This window comes from Castor canadensis, chromosome 1 (assembly GCF_047511655.1).
Source record: "Castor canadensis chromosome 1, mCasCan1.hap1v2, whole genome shotgun sequence".
Lineage (NCBI taxonomy): Eukaryota > Metazoa > Chordata > Mammalia > Rodentia > Castoridae > Castor > Castor canadensis.
Window position 1 is genome coordinate 138,932,789 of NC_133386.1, and position 7,553 is coordinate 138,940,341.

Sequence of the window (7,553 nt, forward strand, 5' to 3'; positions counted from 1 at the left end):
AGTTTTTGTTTTTGTTTTTGGTGGTACTGGGATTTTAACTGAAGGACTCACGCTTGCTAGGCAGGCATTCTACCTCCAGCCCTTTCTTGTGTTGAGTATTTTTTTTTAGTGGCACTGGGGTTTGAACTCAGGGACTCACTTGTGAGGCAGGCAATTTTACTGTTTGAGCCACTCCACCAGCCCAAATTGTCTTTTTTTTTTTTTCTTTTTTTTTTTTGGTGACTCTCAGGTTTGAACTTAGGGTTCCATGCTTGCTAGGCAGGTACTCGGTAATGTCAACTTTGGCCCAAGCTTCCCTAATGGAAGTCTGGTTCAACTCCCCCTTATTTACAGAGGAAGAAAAAAGCCCAGTAGAGCCAATAACTCAGCAGGGTCTCCACATGAAGGAGGGAGGGAATCTGGTCCAGAACCCAGCCTCCTGACTTCAGGTCAGGAGGGCTCTGCCTGGCAGCCTAATGGAAGGGGCCAGCAATTGGCTCCACTTCTCCCCTGAGAGCCATCACAGTCCTGTTTGGAGCCAGCCCCTGTGTGGCCACCCCACCCAGATTCAGGGCTCTGGTTGGAAAGCAAGGAGTTGGGAACAAGGAGACATAAGGAGAGGGAAGTATAAGACTGCTCAGAGCAAAGCCCAGAGCTAACCTGGAGCATGTGGGAGCCTGGAGCTCTTCTTGGTGTGTGGCTCCTGTAAGATTCTGGGGCCTTATTAATCAGTCTAAGGCAGCAGAGGGTAAAAATACCGTGGGAGCACAGTCCTGGAGGAGAAAGCAAAGCAGACTCAGGAATGAGTCACGGAGCCAAGCCCTAAATTTAGAAGGTGCTGAAGGAGGCAGCCTCCCCCAGGGAAGGCTTGGAGATACCCGTTGACCAAGGGTGTCAGGGACTCAGGGTGGCAGGAATCCCCTGAAGAGCAGTGCCTCATGGCTGCTGAGCCTCTTGCAGGCCTAACGCAGGAGTAGGGTTTTGACCCCAGAATGAACCTTAACCCAGGGCAGAGACTTCAGCCCCATTCTCAGACAGAGCCTCCATGGAGCCCACCCACAGCAGCCCTTTACTCACCGGGTCCTGGGCCTGGGACCCAATCCCTAAAGCAGAGAGCTCAATGCTATGCTGCTCCATGGCTGGACATGGCTGGGCTCCTGGTGCCCAGCTGCTGTCCCAGCAGCCAGTGTCCCGCGCTTTGAGTGAGGCCTCCCAAAGGGGGACAATCGGGCCTTTTCCAGCTCTTCTTGGAATTGAGATGAGGGAGGGGGACAAGATGTCATCCTACCCACCTCTGCTTCACTATTTTTTTTTTATTTTAGTGGTGCTATTTGTTAGGCAGGCGCTAGGAGGGACATGCTCCCGGTTGAGCCATGTCCCCCGGCCTCTGCTTTACTTTCAACCCTCCAGGCACCAGGTTAACCCAGGTCAGGAGAAGAGAGAGGAAGAAAGGAGGCCTGGCCTTGGGGACAGATACCAGACCTGGAGGGAAGGAGGCTCAGGAGACAGGCAGTGTTGGCAGCTGCAGCACTTATTGGGTACTCATTGTGGGCTAGGCCCTGAGCTAAGCACTCCATATGTGGTAACTTGCTCTGTCTCCATTGCTATGACATAAACCCTATTAGTCTCACCCATCTTAGAAGTGGGACAATGGAGACACCGAAGTGATTCTAGACCACACACTGAGTACAAGGTTCTTTATTATTATTATTATTAAACATGATTTTTTTTTGCAGTACTAGAATTTGAACTCAGAGCCTCATGCTTGCTAGGTAGGTGCTCTTACTGCTTGAGACACTCCGTTAGCCCTGAGTACAAAGCCTGGCTCCCCAGTCCAAGCTATTTTCCTGGATTGCTGAGCTGGGTACTTTACCTCATCCACTCAGTCTCCTCCCCCATCCTTCCTGCAGTCCTCCGGTCCCTGTATCCAGAACCACTGGGGCTGCCTTCTGGGCTTTGCTGCTCAGAGCACCACCAGGCTCAAGGGACTTTACAATTTACAGGTCCCTCCCTGTGCTCTCCTGCCTTACTCCTGCCTTAGTCCTGGGAGGTTACTTCTACTCTGACAAGACATCAGGCCTAGAAAGGTGCAGGTAGGCAGGGCTTGAGCAGAATTTTGGGGCTCCCCGCTCAGGGATGGATGGCCACTGCTACTGGGACCCCTGCTGACAATGTCCGTTGGGCACTGCTGCCTGCAGGAACTTAGTTCAATCTTCAGTTTCATTGTTGGGTCGATGCAGCCTTCCAGAAGCCCTGGGATTTCCTTTCACAAGCATCTGTGCCCAGTCCCTCTCCTGGGCTCTGTGCTCAGGCTGGGTGGGTGGGGGTGTCTTGAGTTTGTTGGGGAAGCACAGAGTTGTCTAGGCCTTCTTCTACCAGGGTGGGCAGGAACTCCAGTCCTGGGATAATGACCCCTTTCTCACAGCCCACACAACTTGCCTCTTTTAGTTCCTTCTTTATTTTCAAAGTTGAGCCCTTAGGGCCTGACTCAGGACAGTTTTCACCTCCTGTAAAAGCTCGGGATCACCCTTAGGTGATGAGAGAGGGCAGGGGCCCATCCCCTGAGGGAAAGACTCCTCTGGGAGGCTTTGTCAGCCTGAGGGCTAAGGTGGCTCATTGGAGCTTGGACATGCCCAGGGTTTGACTTCCATACTCAGGGAACCACACGCTGGAACACCTAGAGAGGTTGTTTCTTGCGAGGTCTTATTTTCCTTAGCTGTCAAATGGGGTGGATGGTCTCTAACTTTAAGGTTGTTGTAGGGGAAGTGAGACAGAATGAGTCTGAAAGACCTTCCCTGGCCAGCGCCTCCTCACGCACGCACATGACAGCGTGTGCACCCCTGTGACCTGCAGTGTGTGCAGAGTGCCAGAGGTCTGTGTGGAAACGGGTGTGAGACTGTGTGGCGCTACAAGGTTTGGCGACGTGGATGTGGCAGTGCCTTGTATGCAAGGTTGCCAGATTTAGCAAATATTTGGGATGTACTTGTAGTTTAAAAAAAAGTTATTCATAAATTGAGTGTGGTGGTGAACAGCTGTAATCCCAGCATTCAGGAGTCTGAGACAGAAGGACCAAGAGTTGGAGGCCATCTGGGATACATAGTGAGACCCTGTCTCAAAAAAAAAAGCATAAGGTATGGTGATGCATTTCTGTAATCCCAGGTATATCAGGGGTAGAGACAGGAGGATTGTGGCTCCAGGCCAGCGTGAGCAAAGATAGTGGGAGACCCTATCTAAAACACAAAGTAAAAAATTTTAAAAAATGTGGGGGTCCTTGGGGCATAGCTCAAGTGGTAGAGTGCTTATGAGGCTCTGATTCAATTCCCAGTACTGAAAAAAAAAATAGTGTGTTTTTTTTTTTTTTCCTTTTTTGCTAGTCTGAAATTCACATTTCGCTAGGCACCCTGTATTTTTATCTGGCACCTTCACTCTTGTGCTGTGTGTGACACGTACGTACACACACCTGTGTCAGGCTGGCCATGTGTGAGAGCAGAATGATGTGTATCTGTGTAGGGCTGTGATAGGATGTCAAGGTGTCACCAGCAGGAGTGAGGAGTGACGTGACCCTGAGTAACTATGACTCCCTGAGGCTCTAGCAGGTCCCTTGGGCATGTTTGGGCTGTTAGCTTAGTGAGGCCCAGGACAGCCAGGAGACCCACCCTAGGTAAACATTTTAGATCCGGGACCAGGTGGGGCTGGGACAAAGCTCCTGCTCCTGTACAGGACACATCCCTCTCAGGGCCAAGCCAGCCCTGAGTCCTTCAGAGTGGTCTGAGCCTTCCTGAGGGCTGATGGAACCACCTCTCCATTCTACTGCTTCCTGGTGACATCACACAAGTCACCCTGTAATCCTCTAGAACATTCCTCCCCACTCCCCATCCCCATACTGCCGAGTTTCCCTGGACAACCTGGGAATTTGCTCCACCAAACTGGCAGGCAGGGTTATCCCCTGGGGGCTGGGGAGAAGAAGGGGTCAGTGTGGGGGCCTTCTCATCTCCCAGAGGGGAGATTGAGGCAGCCATCTGTCTGTCTGGCTAGATGGTGAGTATGGGTGGGCACTTAGGAACAAGGTAAGACTTGCAGATCCCTTATTGTACAGGGGTGACACTGGCAGGGTGACAGGGATTGGGGAAGTGGGTTGCTGAGAGAAGGCAGTAACTTGCCAAGGTCAAGGGGAGGGGTGGTATAAAACTTGGGGTAGGGGAAAGGAACCTCCGGTTAGGAGCCAGGACACCTGGGTTTTTTATTTCTGCTGGTCCCTGCTAGCTGGGCCTTGGTTTCCCATCTTCGAGGGTTGGGTCAGATGACTTTAGTCTGAGGGTCTTTAGACCTGGTGCAGGGAGTTAAAGAGAGTGTTAGGGACCAGGTCAAGGGGTGATTCCAGACAAATGCCCTGTGATCCCTACTCTAACAACTGTCGGGGACAGTGAGCAGAGTCTGTGTGAATCTCTCTCAGTGACCCCCAGAGTCCCCCATTCTAGGAGTCACAGTCCTGAGGTACTAGAGGTCCCCCTAAGGAGGACTTGCCTTGTGATTCAGGGCCCTCCCACAGCTTCAGCTGCTCCCTCTGTGAGGGGCACATGTAAGGGCCAGGCTTGCTCAGTGCGCTGGGTAATGACTTCACACTCCGTGAGCTTCTCAGTTTGCTAAGCGCCTTCTCTACTCACTTTCACCTTGTGTACACACACACACACACACACACACACACACACACACTGCCTCCCCATGCTGTCCTTTCTAGAGCTGGAACCTAGAGATGAGCCAGACCTGGCTCTGCTCTGGGGCTCACAGAGGTGGTTCATCTACCTCTGGTGGAAGGGCCTGGCTCTGGGGCAGGAACCTGAATGAACGCAGTAGTTATCACCCTTTACCAACCTTTCCCACTGTCTAATCTTTCATGACAATCTTACCAACCACATCAAGAAGTTGCCTTAATTTTTTTTACAGGACCCACACATTTCTGGACAGTTCCAGAAATTCCTTCCCGCCCTACCCCACCTTCTAGTTATAGTTTTGGTTACTTGTCTGGAGGTGAAACTTGTACATTTGCAACTCTTCATTGCAATTATTCTCAGAGAGTAATATTATTCCAGATGAAGAAACAGACTGTGCCATCTGCTTCTGGTCATATAGCTAGGGAAGGGTAGAGTCAGGTTTTGAACCCAGGTTCACTGCCATGCTGTGGAAAGCAGGGATGGCCTGTTCCAGGACTCTTCTCCAGAGCTGTCCTCACCTCCCGGCTTCACTCTGAGCTGTGTGCCTTTATCTCTGCTGCTCAGGGTGTGTTGAGACAGTGTGGATCTACTTTGTCATGTTCAAGAGGCTGTCAAGAGCCTCAGAGCCAGGGACACCTACATTTCCTGGGGGAGGGGAAATGGAGGTTTGCAGAGGCACATTAATGAGTAGGATGGAGTAATACCCTTCTGCCCACCCACTGGTCAACTAGCCTGGTCTGAACATGGACCCAGGGGTGAGCCTGGGACATAGTTGCCTGAGCCTATGGGGCCAGGTCACATAATTTTTCTGGTCTTAAGACTCCAAAGATTCATTCTTTTTATTTTATTTTTTAGGTGGGATGGAGTTTGAACTCAAGGCTTCATGCTTGCAAAACAGGCACTCTATTGTATTGCTTGAGCCACACCTCCAGTCCATTTTGCTCTGGTTATTTTGAAGATGGGGTCTCGTGAACTATTTCCCTGGGTTGGCCACAAATCTGGATCCTCCCAAATAGCTAGGATTACAGACATGTGCCACCAATGCCCAGAAAAAAGATTCATTCTTGGTTAATCTCTGTTTGGATGTGACTGATGGTTTGGTTCCTGCCATTTGCACCTCCCTGGATTTCTGTCCCTCAGACTGGCAGCCCTCTGGGATGAAGAGGGCCTTCTGTCAGTTTGCCCTCCCAGCCACCTCCTGCTGTCACCTCAGCCTTATCTTTTCCCCCTACTGCCTACCCTCTGTCAAGATGTGTGTTATTGGGCCCTGGAAAAGGCAGGAGCACTGGTTCAGTGTTACCATCTCTTTTTCTCATGGCTGATACCAGAGAGTACAGTTCACAAAGCAGGCTTTGGCTCTGCAGGGGTCCCCTTTGCGTCTTCCATCAGCCTGGGAGTGACTGAGGCCTGGAGAAGGCAGTGACTTACATAGAGTTGGAGTTGGAGTTGGACCAGAGGCAGACGGTAGCAGATCAGAGAATCAGAGCCTGGGCCTCCTGAGCAGAGAGCCAGCCCCCCCTGCCACCTACTCATTCCTAGACACTTCTAAAGAGTGTGGGTTTGAAGGGTGTGTGTGATTATCTGGCTCTACCTCCCACACTGCAGATGGGAGGCCTGGAGATCTAAGGTCATCACACAGGCCTCATGGGGACCTGCAACTCATTTTACAGTACTCATTATGCAGAATGCCCTTGCTGTCATGGATCCCTGTTTGCTCCTGCTCATTTTTAGATAGAGCCTGATTTACAAATATCTCAGTCCTAAGCATTTCAGGAAGAAACACCTCTATCTGTGAACCTACCCATGCTGACTACTTGTTTTTCCTCTTAGCACTTGTAAGAAAAGCTATTCTATCCCAGAGCTCTGGATGGTGAGGATAGGAGGTGCCTTTTGATGCCCTCCTCCTATAGATGGGAAACTAAGACCCAGAGAGAGAGGGCAGAGGGCACAGCAAGGAGCCCTGGGTGGAGGAGGCTGAGACCTGGCTCTGGTCAGACAGCCATAGACTCACTGACACTGGGCCATTATCAGAGTAATTGTTAGGCTCTGCCTATCCAGAGGAGCTAGCCGCAGGGCCTCCCTGTGGACCAGGGCCAGTGATAGGGACAGGCTTCCACACTCAAACTGGCCTGGCCTGGGTTCACATGGAGTAGCTGGAGGCAGATCTGGTTCTAGGATGCAGCGGGCAGGGGTGCTCCCAGGTTGGAAAGAACGCTTGTGGACAAATCTCCCCCCAGGCTATAGAACTCTGGTCCTGTCTGCTTGGGAAGGGACAGGGGAGTTCCCAGAGCTCTGGGCCCCTATACTCTTGAGAACCTAGTCCAGTCCATGGGAGCTGTGTATGCACACAGGTGTGCTGAGGAGGGGTGGGTGTAGACCAGGGCCAGAGTCAGGGGCTGGAGGAGTCTTAGTTAAAGCTTTTCAGTGTGAGTGAGACTGGAGTGGAGATTTTGCCCAGGTCGGGCCAACCTGTGAACCTGGAGTGTTGGGGGTTGTCCGGGTTCGCACTCACCGCTGGGAATTGGGGTGTGTGTGTGTGTGTGTGTGTGTGTGGTCTTTGCCAGCTCTAGGTTGTTGGGGGTTGCAAACTGTGGGCATTACTGAGTTGCTGTGGGCTATCATCCCTGCAAATTGGTTTCTTGATTGTCATTGGGGGAGGGGGTGACCACTTTTTTATCTCTGAGGTGTTGTGGCTATCGCATGCCTGTGTGTAAATAGACTGTTGCAGAAGTGTGTACCCGCGAGGGTGGGAGGGGGTGGAGAGATGGGGTTCATAATTAACTTCCAGAGTCCCTCTCCAGCTCCTCGTCGTCCTTCCTCTGAGATCCCACTCTGCCTTGGCCACCGCACATCGGATCCCCA